The sequence below is a fragment of the Urocitellus parryii genome, chromosome 2, assembly GCF_045843805.1.
Source record: "Urocitellus parryii isolate mUroPar1 chromosome 2, mUroPar1.hap1, whole genome shotgun sequence".
In the NCBI taxonomy this organism is placed as follows: Eukaryota; Metazoa; Chordata; class Mammalia; order Rodentia; family Sciuridae; genus Urocitellus; species Urocitellus parryii.
The window spans coordinates 160597210-160620198 of record NC_135532.1 but is presented as its reverse complement, the minus strand read 5'-3'; the positions used below and the strand labels follow the sequence as shown (position 1 = coordinate 160620198).

The following is a 22989-nucleotide window of genomic DNA, read 5'->3' as shown; positions in this document are numbered from 1 at the left end:
AGGTTATATTTTAACTGATAAAAATATTGTTCTTTAATTATCAACAAAGGAAAAACACAATTTAAACATTCCTATTGAACAGATGCACTGTTAAGGCTGTCCTCCAGCTCTCTGGGATCTAAAGACACAAATTATTACATCTGTGGTCTATATGCGCAGTGTCACTTATGGTTAGTGATAAGTTTCATGTAATTGTCTCTATAAAAGTTAAAGAGAGTATGTCTAGTATTGCTATCTTATTTCCATCACTGCCTCCCATTATCCCGTAGGTAAGAAACTCAATTAACACAATTTTTAAAATTTTATTGCGGCTCACTCCCTCCCAGCTGCATATCAAGGACTTCACCCTGCTTGCTCAGCCTCAAGGACTTCCTGGGCAATTCAGGTTACCTAGTGAGGAATAACTTCTTACACAGGCTAAAGCCAAGAAACAGTATGGCTGCTTACATCCTGGTGATGATCCAACTACCCATAAAGCTGCAGCTTCACCAAAAAGATTCTGTCTTGGGTCCCTTTCCCTCTACTTCAAAGTCTTGCTTGGATGCGTACAAGCCTAATTTTTTTAAAGTATATATCAAAAAAAATTGAGGTTCTTCTCTAGATTTGTCTCCCAGCTGGCATCTGACCTTGTCATCTGGCCCTTGCCAAGTCTTTCATTCCTCAAGGCTGGTACCCTCTCTGTTCCCAAGACAAATGTCCCTTTCAGCATTTGTCTGACTACCAATTTTGACCTTGACAGCAACACCATACTAGTTTGAGATATAGCTCATCCAGCTCCCTTGGTGGACTGAAACTAAGAGGACCCCTAGATTTAGTTGCTTCTTTTCTGAACTAATTTATCTCCAGTTAGTTTTCTGTATTGAAATTTCAGCATGTCTTGACCAGTTTTCCCAAATTAAATATTTCAATATTGAGGAAAAAGGGAAAATTAATGGATTCCTAAGACTTTCTAGTGCTAATTATTTTAATGGCAAAAAATACCCTCAATGCCTAACAGGGAGAAGAGTTGAATAATCAACAATATATCATATGAGTGAAAAGAATGCAACCATTTAAAATTATATTTTGAAGAATATTTTATAGTATAAAATGCACTCATATAACAAACATTTTAAAGGTTCAGAGGTGGGGCTTTAGGCAGTGATGAGGGCTATAACCTCATCAGTGGATTAATCCATTTGATGAGTGCTAACTGTAGGCAAGTGGGCATGGCTGGAGGAGGTAGGGTCATTGGAGGTGTGGCCTTAGAGTATATCTGTCACTGTCCCCTTTCTCTTCCTCTCCCTCTCTCTTTCTCTCTACTTCGCAACTTCGATGAGTTGATCAATTTTCCTTTGCGGCATCCTTCTGACATGATGTTTATGGACCAAGCCTCTGAAAACTCTGAAATGGTGAGCCCCAAATAAAATTATCCTCCTCTAAACTGTTTTTGTCAGGTATTTTGGTCAGTGAGGAACAGCTAACACATCCACCCACACACAGGTGCTCAGGCCAAATTCCTGGGAGTCGTTATTGATCTCCTTCAACACTAGCACCTCTTTCTTCATAGTATCCACTAACAAACCCTGTCAACATCTACTCCTGACAGATTCTCAATCTGATCACTTCTTGCGATTTCCACTGCTGCCTCCCTGGTACAAGCCAGTTTCTTCTCTTCCTCCTATGCCTATTCTACAACAGCAGCAGTAACAATGGACTGGAAAAAGTTACACCAAAAATTAGTAGTATTATTGGGGTGGTGGTATTACCAGTGATTTTTAATTTATCTGTCTCCTACAGTTTTTATTTTTCATAGTTTATATATGAGTTATTTTTTTTAAAAGAGAGAGAGAGAGACAATTTTTTTAAATATTTATTTTTCAGATTTTGGTGGACACAACATCTTTATTTTTTTTTATTTTTATGTGGTGCTGAGGATCGAACCCAGCGCCCCGTGCATGTCAGGTGAGCGTGGTACTGCTTGAGCCACATCCCCAGCCCCAGACTAACTTAATATGTAATGTTTGAAGACTGCAACATTTTTCTTACTCTGCTAAAACATTCTGATAAAAATGTTAATTACACATATTTATCCATTTCATACTTTATGCATCTGAAAACCTAAAATATCAAATATAATACTATCCTTGATGTGAATAAAAGTAACAGAATGGTTACCAAAAAGAAAAAAATCTTCAGATGCTTGCTGAACATAGCTTAGAAAACAATACTAGTATGTTCATTTTTAAAAATTTAATTACTAGGATATTTTCTTATTTGAAGTGGTTCTGTTTATTGCACAGGGAAAAAAACCCCAAAATTCTTAACAAATAGATCTGGGTATTTTATTCATTAAATAGGTATTAAATGCATACAGCATATCAGACATTTATGCAGTGGGCATTCATTAGTGTTAGTCACTGATGTTCCAGTTTGCCTTTTTTCAAGAACATGGAGGGTGGCTCTTCCTCATCCCCATGAGGGTATGTGTGGCTACATTCTTCTTTCAATCAAACTTGAGAGAAGGAGACCTGTCAATTTCTAGCTGAAGCATCAGGAGCTGAGCATGGTTCACCATCTCCAATCCTCCTGTAGATGATTAGCTTCTAAACAAGTTTGTGGAGGCTTTTTCAGCCTACACCCCCCCACCTCCAAATGAGGAAGACATGCACCCTTGCCAACTCTGAAGATGATCTTCAGTTACTGAGATTTGGTCGTGTTTATTCCTTTTTTGTTACTCTAAAGATGCTATATTCACTAAGTGCTTGCTTACCAAGCTCTGAGCTAGGCATTTGGAAAAAGACGGTACAAGATATAACTTCTTGTCCTTAAAATGCTTACAGTCCAAAGAGAAAGTTGCACATAGGAGTAAATGATAACCATTCACACATGAATAAAGGATTGATCAACAGATTGGTAAAGAACATGGAGTCGGACTAATCCAATAAGAATGGCAGTCTCTGGGAGGTAACTATGGAAAAAATGACAATGAAGCCAAGTCCCAGTGAACCAAAGAGGATTGGCAGGTTTTATCCAATTGTGACATAAAGTCACTTTCACATCTAAAATTTTGTGAATCTAAGAAAATAAGTGAAATTCCAAGCCCACTTGAGGTGGTCTAACCTCAATGTTGGTAATTCAACAAGGCTCCTGACTATGACATAATAAAAACAAAAATTGTGTAAGAAACAAGCTAATTTCTGTATCATGGTTCTTAAACACCTAGGAATGTACCTCTCCTAAAATGAACTGTATTTAATAATCATGTGTTACTCATTTTAAATCTTTTTCCATCTTCACCACCTGGATCCTCATGGGAACAGAGCTAAATTAAATAGAAGAGGCATTCCCATGGGGCAAAGGCAGCAGGCCAGAGAGCAGGCAGAGCAGATGTCATTAGTCATAAGTCAAAATCCAAGCACTCAGCCCAAGCTCAAACTTTTACCCATTTATTACAGTAGTAGAAAATTCAAGAGTTTAACCCCTCATATGAAAATGCATATGTAAAACTTTTGATCCAGCAGTACATGATTTGGATATCATTTTAGATGATGAGATGTATTAATACACTTGAACCTGTTTGAAATTGCAAATGTTATTTCATCACCTGAATGAAATATTACCAAGCTCTGTCCCCTCTTTATTTGTACTAATAAAGCTATAGAATAGTAAACTACCACAGATTCCCTAACATTTGTCTTCTTCCCCTGCTTACACATGTCTTTTTCTTTTCCTAATAAAAATGTATAATTACTAGGGCAGTTTCATTTTCCAAGCAAAACACAATATCAAAATATTACAAACTAGTATAAACTGAAAGAAGATCGGTTCTATACTCTAGGAAAGAAACAAACAGAACATTTACAAATCCTAAGCCACATCTGAGAGACAGCCATGAGACATTTTTCAGCCATGCATGTTTATTGAGAAAAGTTACTGATGACATAGATGAAAGGACATGCCAGAGAAAATTTAAAGGGATATTCATCTTTGATACTCCAGTTTTTCATTTCAAACTCATTGGGCCTGTGAAGTACGTGCAAAAGGTTGTATATTTAAAGATTGATCATTAGGTACAGATGTGGAATTTATACATTCTCCCTAAGCTTAATTTCCCTGCCATTGCTGAACACATATACATATTTATCTGAACTTTGTATCTCTTGATCCTGCAAATCATTCAACCCAAAAGTTAAGAGAATCAGCCGGATCAATGTCTTTCTGACCTGATGAGTACATCAATGGTACTGATACCTCTCCCTTTTCTACTAGAATATTTTCTAGAATATTCTTTTCGTTTGAGGTGTGGCTGCATGAGTTGAACACCTAGAAATTGGAACCACTTAGGAAGTATAAACCAGTAACCACAAATGTACTTTGAATGAGGACTAGGGGAGTAGAGGCAGGAGAGTGGAGAACACCATGGAAAAGTTTGGATTTAAATTCCCTAAGCAAGGAGGAGGAAAGGATGTGATTACAGGCTGTATGCAGAATGCATCAGAGACTCCAGCTAATTTAGAAGAAAGAAGGGAGAGGACAGTGGGAGGTCAAGGAGAAGGCTGCAAAGAGGCCTCGTTGAGGTGGCAAACAGAACAAGGGGACGGCAGTGAAGAAGAGAGGTCTGCATTAACATGGGTATGCTTTAGAGTCTGTGGTCTTGGTCTACGCTGCTGTGTTTATTCTGGGTTTCCTGTACATTTTATGTAAACGAAGAAGAGGTCTCAGTGAAACTGTGATCCCTGCATTATGTTATTGTAGAAGCAAAACAGTTCCAAGGGATTTCATGACCACATGCACATCCAAAGAATGGTGAGAGAGAAGGGAAGAATGCATCTGGTGCCCATCTGAGAGAGAAGACAACGCTGGAAGTCTAAATAGGAAAGAAGTTAATGTGTGTTGAAAGGTTTGCATTTACTTTCCAATCCATAAATTGAATCCCTCCAGTACTCTTGTTATTTTATCACCTGAAATGTACATCATCTCATTGTCAATCAGAAAGTGTTAAAAGCCATGAAGAAGTCTCTGGAAGTACTAAGGAAAGTCACAGCACTTTCTTCCCTGGAGGAGAAATTACTTGAAAAAACCCACCTCAGGGATCATTTTCTAAAGTTTCGTTGGAGATTCTCTTTGATTTGGTTCAATTCTGGCATTTGTTTTAATATAATTCTACCTTTATGGCAGATGACAACATAAGGCTGCTCATCGATTCAGAATACAAATGATCAAGGGCGAGTTTACAGTACTGTGACTGACAAAACTGTAGGGATTTTGGCTTTAAGATAATGAAAACACATTCAAGGGGTAAAGTTTTGAAAAATAACACATTAAAACAAAGTTTGTGTTGTGTTGTATGAGAAGAAGGGCATAAAGTCTGTCCTACGTTAATTGCGATTATCCATATAGGGGATTTATCCAGGTGATTTGGGGGGATATCTAAGATACACCATTTACTTATCTTTTCACATTTCCAAGTGCTGAACCCTGCTTAGGATCACAGGGATACTAAAAAGGCAAGTGACAGGAAAGTTTCATGTTGTTGGAGAGGATGTATATTACAGAGGCAATTTTAGGGGGATGGATGTATATTATAGAAGCAGTTTTAGGAAAGATAATTTAAATGAAAATCTGGTATCAAAATGTTCACATTATAATAAAATTTGATTCTATACCCACATCCTTCCAGGGGCTCGGAGAGCTGAGAGGCTGCTTCAAATAAATATTCTGTGGCAGACAGTGGTGGATGCCTGGTGTTCAAAGCTCTCTCTGCACACTGGTGGTCCACAGGCTGGTCTCTTTCAGCACTGATGTTTACGATATGGCACTGTTATGAATAAAGCATGTGCTGATGACACATAATTGAATTCAGACCCAGCTTAGCCTCTCAGAAGCAGTGCCATTCTTCACATGAATTCTATGGGGTACTTCTGTGGCCACCAATGGCAGCAGATGGGGCCTGGGGGAAGCTTTTGGAGGACTGAAAGGGGAAAACTCAGAAACTTATTTAAAACCCAAACTCTAAGCTCTTGGAGAATAATGGATACAAAACACCCCCCCCCCCATCTCCGCTAATCACAGCATCCAAACATGAGGAGGAGGGGGCTAATTGGAAGATTCAGGAATAACCACTTCCTTCTATCCAATATTATTATTTCAGAAATCCAAAAGCAGCCCATTTTCCCCATCTCCTGTTCTCTAAACACTATCTTTTGTCAAACTCTTCAGCCCTTCAACTCCCCCTCTACAAATAAGCCCTCCTACTTTACAAATATTTCCCCTCATCCTCAGCCTCTTCCATCTCTGCAAACAAACCTGACCAGTCCACATATCCCCATGCGCATTCTGCAAGCACCCACCTCCCCACCCCTAGCAAATACTCCCAGACCTGCTCCTTCCAGTATCACCGCCCACACACAGATTCTGCAAGGTCCCTAACCCTGTGCCTTCCCACTGTCTCAATCCCATTTCCATAGAACTTGCTTTCTTCCTACCCACTCATGCAGGCTTCCTAACTTCTCTTCCTTTAAACTCTTCCTCTACACTTAAGCACCCAAGATTTTATATCCTAGGACAGAGAGAAAGACCACTTTGTTAACAGATACAGTAGCATTATTGTTGTTGTTCTTCTTTTTTTTTGAAATAAACAAAGCAACAAATGGGTTCCAGCTCCATTTTGCACCATGTTTTTGTTACTCAAAGATATGATTCTGTTTAAACAGAATAATTATTATCTACTAGACACATGTAGATAGGTTGATATTTTCTAAGGAAGATGTTTTCCATTCCCCAAAAGATCCAGAAAGAGCAGTTCCATGGTGAGAAATGTATTTTAATGGCAGGGTAAAGAGCCTATTTTATTCTTGCAGATTGAGCCCATTACAATAGGCAGCCATAAATCTTAAATGTATAGACACACACAGGCATACACACAGACAGTCACAGAGACAGACACATGCTGTCCACATGCCACAATAGCCTAAAATGCACAAAGGCTTTTTGTGACAGAGGTGACTCTTCTGTACCCAGACAAGAAGCAGCAACCTCAGGATTCACCAGATGTTGACAGTGATGCACAGCAGGCTAGGGAGAAAGGTGAAGGTCACCATATATTAAATGTTGATGTGATGTCTCAGGACAGTGAATATATGATTTCTTTCTTGGTTTTCTTTTCTTTTCTTTTTTTGTCTTTTGAATTTTTGTTTTATTACATTCTAAAGATGTCTAAAAGGAAAAATAAGGAAGACCATTAAGGAAAGGGTGGGGGAGGAGTCATATGAAGCTATAAGGAGGAGAAAGGAGCCCAGATGGGAGCAGAGAGTGACAGGAGATAATGAGAACATTGAACACAGATGGAAGAAGTGGGACAGAAAATAAAAAGAAGTTCCAAGTCCTTCCTGTCACAATAAGGGAATTCGACTAACCCCAGGCTACCCTTCCCTTCTGTTAGCCCTAGCTGTATTGAAGTCTAAGGTCTGTTTTAAAAAAGCAACTCCAGATGGTACCCAAAGGTTCCTAAAAGTAATCACCATCAACTGCAAAAAACATACATCGAATGAGGATCATTCTCTCCTGTGATCAGAGGCTATTTTTAAATGTCTAGGTTTGTTTTATATTAAGGATTCTTAAGAATCTTCCAAGACTCAGTGAAGAGGTTAAAAATCAATTATAGAAATTTTTAAATAAGTTTTTGAGCTAGTCCCTTAAATAATGCTTGTCTGTAGGAACTTTAAAATATTCTTTAGACAGTTCAAAGAATTTGACTGCTTGTTTCCTGTGATAATTCTCTGTAGCCAGTGAGGAAGGCAGGGAAGGAAGACAGAAAACAGAAGCAATCTTTTTTTTTTTTTTATAAGAGAGAGAATTTTAATATTTATTTTTCAGTTCTCGGTGGATACAACATCTTTGTTTGTATGTGGTGCTGAGTATTGAACCAGGGCCGCACGCATGCCAGGCGAGCAAGCTACCGCTTGAGTCATATCTCCAGCCCCAGAAGGAATCTTAAGAGAATTTTAGGTCATTAAACTTTCCTCCCACTTGCAAAATTCCTAAATTTGCCTAAATAATCAAGATGTGACATTTTTCAATTATATTCAAATTTGTGTTTAAACATTATTAAAGTAGTTTTAGCAATATTTTTAATATATAGTATTAATTCAGTAAGTTCAAGATTATTCAAATTAAAAGTATGCTGTCTCTTCTTTCAGAAATACAAAAGAGAGATAATATAGTTTGACATACACTATGAAGAATATATTTTTGAATACACCTAATTCTAGAATGTGGGAAACTCGCCGGGCAAGGGGGTCCACTCCTGTAATCCCAGGGACTCATGAGGCTAAGACAGGATTCTGAGTTTGAAGCCAGCCTGGGAAATTTAGCAAGATCCTGTCTCAAAATAAAAAAGAAAAAAGGGTAGGGTAACATATCCTGAGTTCAATCCCCAGTCCCACAACAACAACAAAATGACCAGTGAATTCAGTCAGCAAATAGCAAAGGGGAAGAAATCCAGGAGGGAAAGGAAACAGTTCTAGATTAAAGAGACTCAGGAGACACACCAATTAAATACAATGCTTGGACATGACTTTGGATCCTGTTTTGAACAATCCATCTATAAAAAACAGATGACAATACCAAAGAATTTGAACACAACTGGAAAGTAGATGCTACTGCAATCACTGCCTTTTTTTTTTTAAGTGTGATTATAATACATTTTTTAAAATGCTAATCTCTTATAATTCCATTGTAAATTATGGATGAAATACTAAGGTATTTGCAATGTGCTTTATAACAATCCACATTTTGAGGGAAAGTGAAGTATTACAGAGGGAGCAATATTAGCATATGTAAATTAATGTTCAAGTGGGTCAATGGGTAACTAGGCTTTCATTATCTTATTTTTAGTGCAAGTTTTAAATTTCATGTATATTGAAATTTTCCACAATAAAACATTAAAAAATATTATGCCTTCTGCTAGCCAATATTAATAAAATGATATCTATACACAGACATAAAAAATACAGTAATTCACTTTACAAAGAAGGACAGGGTCTTATTTGTAGCTCCTACATGACTTTTTAATTTTTTTATTTCTTTTTTTTTTAGTTGTAGTTGGCCCCAATACCTTTATTTTATTTAGTTAGTTTTATGTGGTGCTTAGGATCGAACCCAGCGCCTCGCACATGCCGGACGAGTTCTCTACCACTGAGCCCCAGCCCCAGCCCCTAGATTACTTTTTAAAAGCAGAATTCTAATCCCCTAGCATCTTGAACTATGTTACTTAGAAGGAATTTATTTTTAAATACCTGGGAGAAACTTGAAAGCAAATGTGCTATCAAGGTTACAGTAAGCAGGCCATTCTTTTTGCACACTTGCAAGATAGTTCTAGGTGGAGTACCTAATCAGCCCTGGGATTTCTTCAGAAAATTGAAATGTGAAAGTATTCAAAACACAGCCAAACGTTCCAGATTGTAAGGAACATCATCATCAAAAAGAAAAAAAAATAGTAATGCTAAAAAGCACCAACATCCATACACCACTTACATATTTATGATGAGGAAGGAACTGATAAACTTGTAAAGTTTTTCATTCTGTTACTGCTTGTCTGAAAGTGGAGCAACTCTTTAAGTAGGAAATTATAAATCCCTGTCTTCAGGGTTCTAAACAGTTTTAGTATTTAGATGAGGATTTCTAAATTTTCTTAAATAAATATTTCCAGATGTTTCTTATTCTTGACCAGTGGTACAATTCATTCCCAGGTTTAGGTGACTCTGCCAAGTCCCCCTTGAACCCAGAAAAGTCCTCCATAGTATAATGATGCCCACCAAAATCAAGGCAGACATGTGCTAGAGACTTGGAAGTCTTGAATATCTGCATGCACCATATTTCAGATACTTCTTTTAAATCAGATGAAAATAACAACAACAACACTTCTGATTCTTTGAATTCAACCAAAAAATAAGATAAATAAAGAATTCCAGGATCATTGGAGGTAAACATCCTCTATCTTTACCCTGAAACTATCACTATGGACTTGAAGATTTTTGTCCATGGGAGCAAAAATCTGCTGAGTTTTCCATCATCCAAACCAGTAGAGATCAAAAAACAATGGGCTAAATTTAATTTTAATCTATGCTGGTTTTCATAACTCTGGCCACCAGACCTAATAAAGGAAGTGGTTACATTAGGATGTTATTTTTATTGTAATGGTTAATCCAGTACAAAGAACAGTAGACAGGCTGCCAAGGACATGAGTCAGGACACCCATTCTAGCCCTGGTTCTGCCAGTTAACTAAAAGGAGGGAGACCTGGAGCAAGTCACTCCACTTCATCTGCCTTCTTCATCTTGTTTCAGAATGAGAGTAAACCTGTTTGAAGATGAGAGTAAACCAGATGTGTTTTTTCTCTAGCTTTCTGGACTTCCATGGATACAGGTTAAATAACACAAGAGTGCCCATTATATAGTGCAGGAAATGGAAATGACCACAGAACATAAGCATGTTTCAGTGATAAGGTGGCAGCTATTTAATTAGGAAAAGATTTCACTGGCACTGCTGACCATGACATTCCAAGGGCATGGTAAATTGTTGCAGCATAACATAGTGGGAAAAGGCCTGGTCAGAATTATGTTAATGTAATAGAGTGTGGATATTAGATTCAGCATGATATACAAGACGTATTTTGTCTACCTTCCCATGGCTTGAAATTTCCTTAACAAATCTTAAGCTGTTCCTGAAAACCTACTTCTGCAATGACATAAGCAGTGTGGCAGCCAGACATTACTTCCCAGTCCCCTCTGAGCATCCCTTGGCTATAAAGCACTATTCAGACTGAATTGGTCAAAAGAATGCACAATTTGGCTTTCCTTTGCCTTCACCTGCATTCGTGTAAGCTGTAAAGTGGTCAAGAAATGAATCTTGGAAAACTCTTGCAAACTTTAGCTTTTTTCCATAGGTTAATTCCGCAGGCATACTGCCATCTGGAGAAGTCACATGAAATGTATAAACAAAACAGTCTAAGAAGATCATCAACACTAGTTTCCACTAGCTCTAGGTTTAACAGTAAATCTTAGAAAAGAGTGACCCTACTTAAGGTAACAGTATCAAATACTGGTGTGCACAAACTTTTCTTCCTCTTACTTTGTAAAGAAAAGCAATGCATCTAATAAAGTCAAGCTATAGGCACTAAACAAACAGTTATATAAAAACCTCTAATGACTTCTCCACATAACTTAGCCTGTTAGCCTATATGTTATTTATCTGTTTCTTTATATAGCAAGCTATGACTTTTACTCTTGGGTTTCTCTTATTTATCACTAGCTGCCACACTGCTTTAAAAATCTTACCTTTAAAGCAGTTATAACACAAAGCTTCTTTTCAACAATGTCTAAAAACACCCCTCAATATCATAAAAACAGCTGTGTGCAAATTTAATCCCTAAAAGGTCAAATTTCTGGGTGACTCCGGGATGATTACTAAATGTTTATGTTGAAATGATTTGAAAATCTGAACTATCTCTTTTGATTCCATTTATTTTCTAAAGACAAGAGTCACATTAATCAAATCTCCAAAAATATTTTCAATAATTTTTTTTTGAAAAAATATTCTCTCTCTTCTCTCACCATCAGGAAAAAAAAAAAAGAGTAATAAGAATAGCCAGATGAAAGGTGGTAATAAAAAGGCTGCTAACCTCTTTAGTGCAGCACCTGCAGGGGGCAGGTCTCTTAAAGAAGTCATCACTCTGGAGTTATTTTTAAATACATTGCAGGCACTTTGCTTTGTAGTGTACCCATTGACCAGTTGTCACAATGATAGCTCCCCCAGCATCATTCAGAGCTCTGACCTCTCCCAGGAAAAGCTTACTAACAGCCCTCCTAAATTGTCAGAAACTCACAGATTTGAGGATTCGATGAAATAACAACCATAGCAGAATTACTTGGCATACAAGACTAGAACCCCCAATCAAAGACCTAATGTCTAACCAATAGTAACTTGAATGTGAGAGTACACATGTTTGCAATTGATCAGACCATATGTGCACAACTTTCTGATAATAAAAAACTTATTGAAGTAAATCCTTTCCATACACAGAGCTATTCATGAATATCATACTTAGCAGTCTCTCCCAGGAAATTAGCAATAATTTTGTATTTATATCATTTTCTTCCCCATTAGGGACACAGATGGAAGAGGAGACCCTGTGTAAGAGTAAGTACAGTTGCCCAGGAGTTAGGCTATTTGGTTTGTTTCGGCACTATCTAGCCAACTTAGTGGATTGGGGGCAAAAGTGTGAGACAGAAAGAATTTGTAAGATTCCTCTTACCCCTGAAGTTATTTTGTCCTATTTATTCAAAAACTAGTCAAGCTTGAATTGTCTTCAGATTCCTAATCCAAACTCTGTTCAACTGAATTCATCTTAGATACCCACCCATAGTTTATGAATTTTTCCTACAATTGCCCCAGACCATATTCATAGATGCCAGGTATCATTTTTTTCGTACATACTCAGGAGGCCTCTCTCACTTTTCTTTCTAAGACAACCCTAACCATTCTTGTGCTCTGCTCCTAATGGATAAGGAAGGCAGGGGTGGAAAATCTCAAATGTCCTGTTTTATACCTGGATTCAAAAGCAGCATCTGTCGTGTCTGTGAAACCATCTGTTGCCCACTTTGCCATGGAAAGGATGGTGCAGGCTTCAGGAGTGTCACAGGCCACACAGTGGAATTACCCCCTTCTTGGGGCTGATGCACCCGAACATATGCTTCACAGTTATCAAAGCTAGTGCCACCCCTCCCCCATCTGTAAGTTCATTTTCTTACAACTAAGAGTTTATTCTCTCAAACTGGGTCAGGCCCAGTTTTTGTTCATTTTTTTTTTCTAAATTCCCATCTGCCCAAAGACAGAATTTTAAATTTTATAATTCTGGATTGTACCTAGAAATATGCCCCTAATTGCCAGTCACTAATCTCTGGACACCTCTTCTATCAAATGAAAAGACTGAAGTTGGTGATCTCTGAGGCTCCATTGTGCTCTAACACTTCAAATTCCTGTGATTTAAACCCAACTTAGAATCATCAATAAGCTCAAGTTTTCCCATGTTTATGGTATACTGAGACCCTTAATGCCAAAGGCAAAGAATCTAGCAAAGAAAAGGCTTCTCTGACATGATCTCCTTGTATTGAGCTCCTACACTTAAATTTAAATAAGTTTCTTGAGGATCTAAATTAAATTAAGAACCCTAATCTTGTTAACATCTGCCCCTGAGGCAACACTCTAGTACTGGGTTTGGAGCAGGATGATTCTTTGTGTGTTCTGGGCAGGAAGTTTAGCAGCATCCAAGGTCTCTATTTGTTAGATGTTAGTAGTACTCCTTTGCTCCCAGCTATGACAACTAAAAATTCATTGATCCAGCATCCTCTGGGGGACAAACCCTCTTCCCCAAGAAAAACCCCTGCTGTAACACATAGCATCTTTAAGAAAAATCACATCCTTTAGAAGGGTTTTTTTTTTCCCCAAATGGATAACATTTACACAATTAACAAAGTACACCAATACTTAACAGATTATAAACCACGTGCATTTCACCTGTAAAACATACAAAGTCACTCTTTCCAAGTCATTCATAGAACTGCCTCCTTCCTAAGAGTTGAAAATTTGCATACCCTAACCTGGATTACACTGTAAACTAACCATAACATCAACTACTCTTTAAAAGCATTCAAAAGTAATCACATCTTCCACAGTAACTTCTCCAATGCATTCCAAAACTAACCCTGCTTACAGATTTCAAAATAAAAAATAGTGAAAAGCCAGAGTTTGGTATAATCATTTTGGTTTTTTCTTTACACACATACACACACACACACACACACACACACACACACACACAATAATACTTCTGGAGCAGTCAGCTTTGGCCAAAGTTCTTGAAAATAGGATTTAGCAAGCTTTTAGCCCAATTTCCTAAGTATCTTTCCTTCCCCCACTTCACACAGGAATGGAAGAGACACCCCCTGCAGCTCATCTAGCCCCAAAAGAACAGCAGCTGCCAGCTGCATGAAACAGACTAAAGCCTGCAAATTGATTGAAATGATGACTACTCTAAGCCAAACATCTCATTTTTCCATCTGTGAGAATGGCTGGGACTTACAAATCTTTGGGTCCCAGAAGGTGAAGGATACATTAGTTAACTGAGAGCAAAAGCTTGACTCCTCTGTGCTATTAAAGTTAACACCAGTTATTGATGTTTTGGAGATTTTGCAGCTTCTTATGTATATACAGTGTCTAAATTTCTACATTAAATGTATAAAGAAAAAGCCCTTTAAATCACTAAGTTGAGGATGTGAAAAGGGAGCCATGTATAGACACCACCATTACTTCTCAAAGAACCTCAGCTCTTTATTCAAACAAATATTTACACAATTGAGGGCAACGACACCAGGCATATGACTATTCTTTTAAATAGTGGGTTACTCCAAAGGTTTATTTATCCTAAACCCAACTACTCTGTTGCTATCCTACCAGGATCCAAGAATTCAAGTGCTCCAAGGGCAAAAGTTTAACCCTCTGAAACTTCCAACCTCGTGCAGATGTTTTCCAGCTGAATTCAGACAGAAGACAAATCTCAATCACCCAGGTTAAACCAAACTAGAAAGCTTAAAGTTACAATACTTGAAAATCTCCATCTGGAATTCTATACATCCATATAATGAAGGAAATGTGGCTCTCAAATATTTACACTAACAAGCCTCCACATTTTAATGCCTCTTCTCATCCCCTCCCAACTGCACCTGGTTGTGACTAGCATAGCATCCTACAACTCCAAAGAACATCAGAAGGAAGACTTTAGGACCAGGCTAGCCCAGAGGATTTCCAGTCTCCCGCAAGATTATCCACATAAAAAGCTACAGTGTCAGTCCTTCTTTTACATATGAAAGGTAAATGAGGAATCTCTGGAAGCAGGTTCCCAGTCCAAAGCTCTTTCAAACAGGAAACCCCAACCCTGGGAGGGACAGCCTGTCAGCCTTTTAATTTCCTGGCGGTGGCGGGAGTTAGCCAGGTCCTCAGCGCTTTAATAAGTGATGATTGCTAGTGCGAAGTTATTAAATGTACCAACAAACATTTCACTATTGCCCGCCGAACAGGGTGCTGGAGAAACAGAGGACTGAAAAGCACCTTAAGGTTTCCAGTCTCGCTATCTCTAAGGGGAGCAGAGACGGCTGCATCATAAAACTTTTCGGGGGATCTAAAGTCGAATTAGTATCAGAGGCTCTCGGTTGGAAAGACTCAAGACTGAGGCTCAAGCATAACTAGCCAGACCTTTGGAGACGGGAGGGGGATCTTTTGATCCCACTCCCCACACCATCCAGCTGCGGACCCTCTCTCGAAAGGATCTAACCAGAAGAACCATCCCTCTCTTCTTCAACATTCCAGAATTGTCCGCAAAAGTTGCCCCCGGCACCCCTAAATCCCTCCTGTTCCCTACAATAACTCTGGAATCATCGCCTTCACCTCTTCTCCACGACTCCCTCAACTGGAGGTCCACCCAGTTCCCCAGAGTCTTATACAATGGGGTTCCGAGTACCCTAAAGTTGCACAGCTCTGGCTCCGGCGACCCTGGCCCGGGCTTTTGTCCCTGTTGACTGCAAGAGAAGCAAAGAAAGTCTGCGCCCTGGGCGCCTACTCACGGTCTCATCTTTCTTCTGAGCTACGGCTCTCTGCCGGCCCCGCCACTCTGTGGCCTGGCCCTTGCCCCCGCCCTCCCTTTCTCCCTCCCTCGGGCCCTAGTCTCGGCCCCGGCCCCGGCCCTGGCCAGGATGCAACTCCAGTCACCACCGTGCGCAAGCCAGCCACTCCGGACTCGCGCTGCGCAGTCAGCGCGCCCCTCCTCGGTCCAGGCGGCCACTGCCTCCTCTCCGCCCCCAACCCTCCGCTGCGCAAACGGCAGCGACCAACTCTACGGCGGGGGAGGCATTGTCCCCAAAGAGCCGCTCGGGAGAACAGAACCAGCACAGCTCCTTGATCGCGGCGGACCGCAGCCCTCTCCTCACCTGGCGCGGAGGTGCAGCCAGGTCCTCTCGACAGGAGACAGGAAGGCAGAGTTGGTGCGCCACGCCACGCCTTGGTGCCCCCCCTTGGGCCGCCTTGGTGGGCTCCGCGCCTCTGGGTCCCGCGCCCCGGGCCCCCTTTCGTAAGCACAGCGGCAGGCACCGAGGAATCCAGCAGTGTAGTAGAGTACCCTCGCTGCTCCAGGGTACTTTGCTGTCGGGGATTTTTACTGCTGCCCCATCATTGGGCGCCACCCTTCAAAGCCGAATTCACCGCAAGGTCGTACAGACTTTTGGAGGCAGACTTTCTTTATGAGCTGGAAGAAGGGCGGGAGAGTACACGTCCCGGAGTGATGATTTCCTCACCCGGTGATGAAGTTTTGCTGGGGAAACTCCAGGTGACCACACCTCCTCTAGACATTTGGCCCCCGGGTAGGTTTACCTGATGCGTCAGAAAAGCAGCTGTGCAATGACTGGCGAACGACCTCAGGCAAGGGCTGAAGTCTGGAGAGTTTAAAATTCATTCATACTGATTGCCTTGCAGTCGTTTCTCTTAAAGTTTCTATATTTTCTGACATTTTTCTGAGCTGCAGTAACCAATGAAAACAACGCTAATGTGAACGTCCTCCAGCAGTGCGTCCTCAGAAGGCAATAAAATGGACCCAGAGCTGCCCACGGTCCACCTCCGCAGGCGAGAATGCAACTCGCTGCCAAATTCTGGGCCAGTCTCTGGGATTACAGGGATGAAAGACAACAGCCTTAGAGGAACTTACAACCGCAAGAAAACACAACAAACTATTCAACTTGGGACAGTGTGGCATTTAGGTCATTTAGCTCCCAGAAACAATTAATTTCTAGCATGGTAATAATGGTAACTAATGCTGCAGGCCAGTTAATAAGCTTCTGTATATTATATGCAAAGTACCTGTCACAGTGAGTAGACTTAGTAATCACTTAACAAATAGCTTATTTCATATGCTTGTCATCTAAGCAAGTAAAAGCCCAGCTTATAATCTCATGAAGTACCTCACCTACAAGCATACTTTAATATATTTTTTCATTTGTAGAAGGACACAATGCCTTTATTATATTTATTTTTATGTGGTGCTGAGGATCGAACCCAGTGCCTCGCACATGCTAGGCAATCGCTCTACCACTGAGCCACAACCCCAGCCCCAAGAATGCTTGATATTTTATAGGACATTTTTTTTTAACTTTTCTGAGTTTTTGCCCTACAGAAATATACAAGGATCAATTCAGTGGTTAAAGAATCCAGTAATTCTCTTACACATATAAATTTTCCCCTTTCATTGGATCATCCTCATCAACTTAAATGTGTTATTTTTTCTCATCTTAAAAAACAAACTCTGTTGTGTCCACTTCCCCCTCCAGCCAGACATTTGCCTCCCCTCCTCCCATACTTCCCCTATCACTTTTTTTTCCTGTTCAATTACAGCAAAACTCCATTAACAAATTGTTAAGAAAAGCTGTCTTCAACTTCTGTCTTCCAATTTACATCAGTTGGGCTTTGTTTCTACTATGTCCCTACAATTGTTCTTGTTGAAATCAAACTATAAAAGATACAACAATAAAAGATTGTTTCTTGGTCTTCATCTTACTCAAGCAATTAGCAGTTGATCACTTTCTCCTTCTGGAATCACTTTTACTTGACTTCTGTTATACATTTCCATGGTTTTCTTCCTATCCACTGGATAGGAAGGAGGGTGCCCTACTACACTGCTTCTTATAAGTTTCATTTGTTTCATTGGAATGTTCTGAGTTCAAACTTGGGACCTCTTGTCTATTCTTGCTCCCTTGGGGATCTCATCTCATAGCATTAAATACTATCTGTATGTTGATTACTCCCAAATTTTACCTCTAGCCTGAATTCCAGGCTCCTGGCAACTGCCCACTTGGATGCCTATTAAACTTCTCACACTTAAAATTTCCACTGAAATTCCTCCCTCAGTCCTTTAGTCACAGAAATCATCCCCACATCAGTTTTTAAATTTTGTCCTTGACTTCTCTTCTTGCCAATCCATCACCAGAGCTGGGCAAAGGACCTAACTCAGCCAAGTCATTTGAGTGCATTACTTATCCTCATTGAGAAACAAATTGCTATTCTCCAAACTCCTTTATGGATAAATGTGATAATGTCAGTACCATTCTTTGCCCAGGGATAGATAGCACTAATAGTGCCATCAAAAGAATGGTCTCCAACCACAGTCATTCTTCTGTGTAACTGTTTCTTATTGATGACATTGACCATGACATTGTACTTTGTCCTACATAAGTTGAGTTCCACATTGTGCACTCCTTTTATAATTTAGTAGTGGGGTAAATTTTTTCTCTGTTAAAAAGATATATTCTTTCGAGTTGGGGTTGTGGGTTAGTGGTAGAGCTCTTGCCTGGCATATGTGAGGCACTGGGTTTGATCCTCAGCACCATAAAAATAAATAAATAAAATAAAGGTATTGTGTCCATCTACAACTAAGAAAAATTTTTTAAAAATATCTTCATCCATTTTCACATTGGATTTGCAGCCATTGTTAAGGAGAACTCTGTTAACCAATGCTTCCCTTTGTATCTTAATGTTCAGGAGGCTCAGTTAAACTTGCTATTCAATTATTGTGTAATGGTAATAAAGATGTTGCTTTCTCCTTTTAAACATCTTAGATGTATTTTTATTCCCAAAACTTATTGGATATTTGGATTTTACTCTGTGTTCTCAAATATATACTTAAATAGATGAAGTATAGGTAACACATTAGCTATTCAAATGAATATGAGAAAATTAACCAAAATACAATGGAAATCACTTTAAACTCCCAGGGATACAAAAAGGCAAATACCTCAACTTTGTCTCCTTAACAGGTTTAATGATTATCCCCACATGCTGCTTTATGTTTAAACTATTACAAGACTGGCTCTCTAATTATACAGCTGATTAATTTCTGCATCAAAACATTCTTTGTGCCTTGTCTTCAATCTTTTCTGTGAATTTATTTTGCAGTCAGGCAGGGAAAGGACGATAAATGTGATGTGTGAGTATGTTAAGTGTGTGTATGCATTTGTGCGTGTGTGTGTCCTTCGGATTAACCTACCCCCACTGTCTTTATCTGGCTCACTTTTCTTTTTTTTTTTTTATTATTGGTCGTTCAAAACATTACATAGTTCACTTGAGGACCTTGAATTGGTCTTCTTTACCTGCATAAAGAGCTTAAAACAAGGAGTTTTCTTTGTAAGTTATCTGCTTAAATAGAGGGGAAAAAGTCCCTTCTGCAGCAGTGCTCCTCAAAAATGCAGGGATCTCAGCTTCTCTTCTGTTAGTCTTTATTTTTCTTTTTATCTGACTTTTACCATCCTTCCACTTATTTCATACCTTGATTTCAAAAAAAGATGTTTTAATGTATGTGCTTGTGCACACATGTGCATGAGCATGTGTTTTGAGCCACCTGGGGTAGGAATAGAGGTGCAAATTTGATGTGTCAGGTGTATGTGGACCTCATTGCCTGAGAGACTTCTGACAACTCAGAGCAGGATTAGAATTTAGAACATGAGGAAAGTTAAAACAAAGGCCAATTTACTAAGCACCTACTCATTTCTGTACAATGTGTGAGATGCAGGGAAAATGGCGATAAAAGAAAGCATTTTAATGATGTGCCTGTCTTTGAGGAATTTACTGCCAAATATGTAACTGGAATGTGATAATACAATATAACATGTACTATAAAGAAAAAATACAAATGACTTCAGATAAAAGTGCATGTGTGCCTCTGTGAGTCCACCAAGGAAGACAATATATATATATATATATATATATATATATATATATATAACAGTCAATATATATATATATATATATAACTGTTATATATATATATATAACAGTCATATTGAAAGAAAAGGGCTTTCTAGGTGGAGGAAATGACACGACCAATGCTGGAGGACAGAAAAGCCAAGGAAGACTGGGAAATGTGAGTAATACAGCCTGCCCAAGCAGACAGAAGGGAGGTGCAAGAGATAAGACCTAACTAGCTGAGGCCAGACTTGGGGGGACCAGAGAGACAGGGGTTTGAATGTTCGATTCCATGTCTAATACCATTTTAATTATGTCATTTCCTTGCTCTAAACTTGCACTGGCCCTTCCTTGCCTGACAAACACCGGAAGAACCAGTGGCTCTGCAGGAAGCAAAACCTGATTCTATAAGGCTGGGAAGCAAGGGAAAGATGAGTAGGAAGGATAGTAGAATGAACCAGATATTATTACCCTAGGTACGTACATGATTATATGACCTGTGTGATTCTACATCAGGTACAACCAGAAGAATGAGAAGTTATACTCTATTTATGTATGATGTGTCAAAATGCATTCTACTTTCATTTATAACTAATTAGAACAAGTTAGAAAAAAATAAAAAAGAGAAAGGGAAAGATGAGCTTTCGCCATAAAATTTAGAGACTCCAATAAAGTCGTACTGATGGTGTTTCCTATGGTAGACAAGGAATCTCTCCAACAACTGTGTTCATGAAAGCCCCAGGTAAGACACTGAATCTCCTCCCACTCCTGACTGCTATTCTTTCTTTCATTTTATGGTGACTCCAAAGTTAAAGATCCTGCAATTCTCACAGAAATAAATAAAGAACAGGTAACTTTAAATGATTGGGTCAAGTGTTAGAGTGGAAATTTAGTGACAATACAATTAAATGATTGCCCCCAGAGTTTCAGGCCTACTTGTGTGAGCTTTTTATTTCATTCATTTATTTATTTATTTTGGTTACTGGGGATTGAATCCAGGGTCACTTAACCAATGAGCTACATTCTCAGCCCTTTTAATTTTTTATTTTGAGCAAGGTCTTGCTGAGTTGTTTAGAGCCTTGCTAAATTACTGAACTGGCCTTCATCTTTCTGTTTCAGCCGCCAGAGTCTAGGATTATAATAAGCATGTGTTGCTACGTTCAGCGTGTGACATGTTTTCTTTTCTTTTTTTTTTTTTAACTCTTCCACATTATGGGGATAATTTCATTGGTTCTATCAGGGATTTATAAATACAACTAATAAAAACATCATTTATGCTGGGCATGGTGACACACATCTATAATCCCAGCAATCTGGGAGACTGAGGCAGGAGGATCACAAGTTTGAGGACAGTCTTAGCAAATTAGTGAGGCATAAGCAACTCGATGAGACCCATTGTCTCAAAATAAAATATAAAAAGATCGGGGAATGTAGCTCAGTGATGAAGTGCCCTGGGTCCAATCCCTAATATCACTAAATAAATAATTGACTGGGAAGATAGCTCATTGGTAAAGCATCCCTGGGTTCGATCCCCAGTGTCAAAAAAAATAAACTCCAAACAAAAAAAAAAAAATAAAAAGAAAGTAGAGATTTATTGTTAGTCCCTAATGAGTTCAAAATGGATGATGGAAGAATTTATTTCTGATACAGGTAGTGATGTTTATCACTAGTACAATGCTTGTAGACTCATTTGAATTTCTGGCTATCTTCATGAACCAAGAATTTCTGTGAGTTATAAATATGCCCTAAAGACGATAAAAATTCACTTGCTGTGTTGTCTAAATGAGAACCCAAAGAAACTCTATTTAAAATGTCCTTCTCTTATTTTTTGTTTCCAGATTTCAATTCTTAAGGTATCAGCATTACCAAGAGTGATATAAGACTCTTCAGAACTTTACCATGGGCATATGGATTTACTTAGTATATTTTCAGTGTTAATATTAGAGTTAGCCTTACACAAAACTTAATCTAATAATACACAGGAGGAAAGTTACATATATTGAAGTGAATTTGGTAGTTGAAAAGCAAATATAGATATGGTTAAAGTCTACGCTAGGATTATTGGCCCAGCTTTCTGGGGATTTTTTTCTGATTCCTCTAAAAAAATGCCCAGGTCAGGGCTCCCCAGCCCTTAGGCCACCCCACTTCACATATGCAACTGAAGTGCTGGTAAAAGGAAACTTCCTAGGAGAGTCTCACTCCTCACATTTGGTGAGCATTGATGAGCAATGTCAACACAAGTCCCAGTGTGGTTTGTTGTTTTCCTCTTGCAAAAGCTAGTTTTGTCCCACATGCAGAAGTTATCAAAGTGGCTATCCAGGTGGAAAATTCTTTACACAGGCAATTTGGAAGGATCCATATCAGTGGAGAGCAACATTACCCTTGATGAATAATTCACTAGCAATTACTTTTCAAAAGACTTTTAGCTCTCCTGGGCTGCTAAGAGTATTTCTGGTTAAATCCTCAATGACTTTGTAAAGAGTTGAATGCTTTGGTACTATTGTAAATAGCAGTCCCTTATTTTCCATTCCAACTGCCACAATCCTCAGTACAAGAAAGGAGGACCAAGGGGAACACACAGAGGAGGGTGGGGATCACATATTGCACACCTCCAGAGGGAAATCCCTCGACATAGCAGACCCAACATGTCCAAATCATTCAGCTCCTTCTTTGTTATATTCTATGATTATGTAAAGATCACCCTATATATCCAACCCTCCAAATCTGAAAAATGTATTTAGTTCCTCATGCTTCCTTAATCCCTATTAATTCATAACTAAATCATATAATCCTATAACTTTTACCTTTTTTATTTTTGAAGTGCTGGGGATTCAACCCAGAGTTCTGTACATGCTAGGCAAGTGCCTTTCTACTGAGCTACATTCCTACTCCTTTTTGCCTCTTAAAGATTTGTCAGTAATACTCTTTTCCCTATCTTTTATACTTTCATTGATTATGTAATATTTTCAAATCCCACTGCAAAAGATGACAATGAATAAGCCCAGGGATCATGGGGATATGGATCCTTTTTAGACCTGGGGCTGGAGGGATACTGGGTATGTTGTAAGCAAGATTTACCCAAGGCAAAGGAAGGTAGAAGAGCCATATCTTAGAGAAAGGGTATGAAAGCATCAAACCTGAGACCCTGTGCATTTGAACATGAGAAGTGATG

The 22989-nt window shown here is 39.1% G+C and overlaps 1 protein-coding gene across 1 annotated transcript in view; it reads right to left on the bottom strand.

Moving 5' to 3' along the window:
* The window catches only part of Phldb2 (pleckstrin homology like domain family B member 2), a 95356-nt gene extending 79852 nt beyond the window's left edge, over window positions 1–15504 (bottom strand). The window contains exon 1 of the mRNA XM_077795339.1: window positions 15483–15504. The gene's annotated coding sequence lies outside the window, so the exon portion shown is untranslated. The remainder of the gene's footprint in view (window positions 1–15482) is intronic.
* Between the last annotated feature and the right edge of the window lie 7485 nt (window positions 15505–22989).